Genomic DNA, 4,228 nt, shown 5'->3' on the forward strand with positions numbered 1-4,228 from the left:
ATGGAGTATCTTGTAGAATGAGCTTCATCAAGAATCTGCTTTCGCAGCTCCGGACTTTTGGGTACTACCAATCTATCTTTGAACCATACGACATCGGATTCATCAATATTGAAACATGTTGGTTTTCTAGATCTAACTTTATCTTTGATATGGGCTATACCCTTACTTTTCTGTTGAGCAGCAATGATCTGATCTTTGATAGTGGACTCAACTACAATATTGGATAGGGAACCTTGTTCTATGATTTGTAAATTCAGATGCTCCATCTCTTGACACAATGTTAGTTGCATAGGTTTCACAGTCAGACAATGGCAATGACTCTTGCGACTCAGGGCATCGGCAACCACATTAGCCTTGCCCGGATGATAATGCACTTCTAAGTCATAATCTTTGATAAGTTCTAACCATCTTCTTTGCCTCATATTCAACTCTGACTGAGTGAAGATATATTTCAAACTTTTGTGATCCGTATAGATATGACAGATATTGCCCACTAAATAATGTCGCCAAACCTTGAGTGCATGAACAACCGCAGCTAATTCAAGATCATGGGTGGGATAATGTTCTTCATGCTTCTTGAGTTGTCTGGAAGCATATGCTATGACTCTGCCTTCTTGCATAAGAACACAACCAATACCAATTCCAGATGCATCACAATAGATATCAAACGGCCTCTCGATATCAGGTTGTGCTAATACTGGTGCAGTTGTCAGCAACTTCTTTAATGTTTGAAAGGCCTTCTCACATTCTGTTGACCATACAAACTTAGTTTGATTTTTCAATAGTCCAGTAATCGGCTTCGCAATTCTAGAGAAGTTAGGGATGAACTAACGATAATATCCTACCAACCCCAGAAAACTACGAACTTGATGAACAGTGGTAGATGCTCTCCAATTAAGGACTTCTTCTACCTTGCTCAGATCAATAGCTATACCTTCAGCAGATAACACATGACCCATAATTGTACTTCCTCTAACCAAAATGCACATTTACTAAATTTGGCATATAATTTGTGGGCTCTTAGTCATTGTAGAACAATGCGGAGATGTTCTGCATGTTCCTCTTTGCTCTTAGAATAGATAAGAATGTCATCAATGAACACTACTACAAACTTATCCAACTCGGGCATGAAAACTAAGTTCATCAAGTACATGAAATGAGCTGGGGCATTGGTCGGCCCAAATGACATGACTAGATACTCACATAGACCGTATCGGGTAGTAAACGCTGTCTTCGGCACATCTTCCCATCTAATCTTAATCTGGTGATAGCCTGATCTCAAGTCTATCTTCGAGAACACCTTAGCTCCCGCAAGTTGATCAAAAAGCAAATCAATTCGGGGTAAGGGGTGTTTGTTCTTTATGGTGACTTCATTTAACGGCCGATAGTCAATACATAACCTTAAGGTTTGGTCCTTTTTCTTCATGAAGATAGCAGGGCATCCCCAAGGTGATGAACTGGGTTGAATGAAACCCTTGTCTAACAACTCTTATAGTTGGATTTTTAATTCTGCTAGTTCTTTGGGTGGCATCCTATATGCTCTTCTAGACACAGGTGTCATTCCTGGTTTTAGATCAATTCTAAACTCTACATCTCGGTCCGGTGGCAGACCATGCAGATCATCAGGAAAGACATCTGTAAATTCACATACCACTAGAATTTTCTTGGCTTCTTCAACAGTAGTTGCACAGACTGTTTCAACTATACTCTTAGGAAAGGGAAGTTGGATGAGAAGTTGGGTTTTGCTGTCAGGTACATTTACCCTTATGGTCCTACGCATGACATCTATGACAGCCCCATGTTGAGTTAACCAGTTCATACCAAGGATCACATCTATATCTTGATCCTTTAATATCAGCATATTGGTAGGGAACTCATAACCTCCCAAATCAATAGGTACATGCTGAACTACCTCCCTTATATAGATTCGTCCCCCGGACGATTATATATGATATGGTTCTTTTGTTTCCCCAATAGTTATCCCATGCTTCACAACAAATGTACGATTGATGAATGTATGGGATGCACCAGAATCAAATAAGGTAATTGCAGGATGCTTAGCAATGGGAAACATACCCATCATTACTGGTTCTCCTTCTAGAATAGATTCCACCTAAGTATAGAAGACCCTTCTAGTTTTCTTCTCAGCCTGACCCTTCTAACTATTCTGAGCATTGCCCTTGTACTGATTCTGAGCTTGAGTAACAGGGGCTTTAAGTGCATCAGGATTATTCTTCCTAGGATACGGACATTCTCGGGAAAAAGTGTTCGGGTTTACCACAATTATAACATGGATAATTGTGATTCTGGGGAGTAGCAGTGCGGTTTGCATTATTTGTATTATTTTGCTACTACGGTGCTTCATGAGGATAAGGCATTTGAATTGCAGGGCGAATAAAGATTTGCTGCCTGCTTTGGCTTTGTTGGGGGTAGAATGGCGTACGGCCATGATTCTGAGGATGGTAGACTATCTTTTCAAGCTTTCCACTCGACGATCTAGAAGCAGATACTCTCTTTTTCTTTGCCTCCTTGTGTCGGCGGTAATTCTCCTCTGAAGCGATAGCAATGTTGACTGTCTCATGATAAGTTGCGTTGCCACAAGTTGCCATCATGGTCTGAAGTTTGGTGTTCAGGCCTCTAAGGAAATGATTCTTCTTCTTCGTGTCAGTATTCACATACTCTATAGCATACTATGACAGGTGATTGAAATGCCCAACATAGTGCATCACCGGGTGCTCCCCTTGCTTAAGAGCCAAAAACTCTTCTAACTTCATGGTCATCACACCATCTAGAATATAGTGTGTTCTGAAGGCATCCTTAAACTCCATCCAGGTGATTTGGTGACCAGCGGGTTGTACAACTACCAAATTTGCCCACCAGGCACCAGCAGCTCCTCAGAGTTGCTGTGCCGCAAACCTTGGTTTCTGAATCTCGGTACAATGAATCAGCTCAAACTTTTGCTCTATTGTCCTAAGCCAATCATCAGCTTCCAAAGGCTCTTCTGCCTTAGAGAACATAGTCAGATGTGTGTCCATAAAATCAACATAGGTTGACTCATCATTTCCATTATTACAGTGGCCACGATTAGGGTGTGGTGCCTGTTGGTTCTGAGCCAATTCCCTTAACAACCTAGCATTCTCTGCCATTGCATTGACGAGTGCGGCTATGGCATCTGCCATAGTCGGAGGCATTAGTGGAGGATTTGGGATATCATCATTGTCATGCGAGGTACTTGCGCCAGCTCGGGTGATAGGATGAGGCATCTGTTAGAGAGACACGTTTATTTACATTCTTATTTATTGAAAACAGTTAAAAGATTTCATGCTACAAAGGGTTACTTATTTATATTACATGTCTTGTATCCCACAAGACAACCCTAGCTTACTAGAAAAGCAGTAAAGGAACTATTACTACTCCAAGCTCTCAGTCATCGGTGTCCGTGTCCATACCGGACGAAACCTCATCTTCATTTGAGAAGTACACTAACTCCTCAGGATCCTCCTCCTTTTCTTCATTCTTGACTTCTCCTAGATCTACAATCATTTCTTCATCTGTAACTTCACCATCCCCATGAGGAGGATGAAGTTGAGCGTACAGCATGTGGACATTCTCATGAAGAATGGCATTGTCCATTTCTAGGTCTTCTACATAGAACTCCAACTCATGGATGTGTTCATTGGCCGCATCCTCTCGTGTCTAAGCTTCATTCTGCAACTCGGTGTTCATGGTGATGTACCTTCGCATTTCCGTCAGCTCCTCTTGATCTTTGGCATGAGCTTGATGAAGAGTGTTGAGCTCCGTGGTAAGGTTCTCCATGTTGGTGGGATTGCTTGACGATCCTTTATCTCCTAAGTTCCTAGAACTACCTTCACCAAGCTCATGGTTTCGCGGTGCCAACTGGTGACGAGGGACTCCATGAGGTCCGATGGACTTGCGTGCGGTTATCTTGGTCTTTGCCATAACTTGTAGAAGTTAGGGTAGGACTATAAGAATAGCTTGAGGATAATGGAGGTTAGCAAGAATAGGATTGACATTACTTACCCAACCACTTTTAAGGGGAATTATTATGCAAGGTGTTCAAGCATGATGCATGAATTGATCTTATGAATCTAGGTACAAAAGATTTATATAATCAAAAGTACTAGATTTTTAATACATAGGACAAACCTAATCATATTATCCGCCACGAACTTTCAAATAAGATAGTATAGAGGCTAGATCAGAGGTA

Source organism: Miscanthus floridulus, chromosome 9 (genome assembly GCF_019320115.1).
Source record: "Miscanthus floridulus cultivar M001 chromosome 9, ASM1932011v1, whole genome shotgun sequence".
Classification (NCBI taxonomy): domain Eukaryota; kingdom Viridiplantae; phylum Streptophyta; class Magnoliopsida; order Poales; family Poaceae; genus Miscanthus; species Miscanthus floridulus.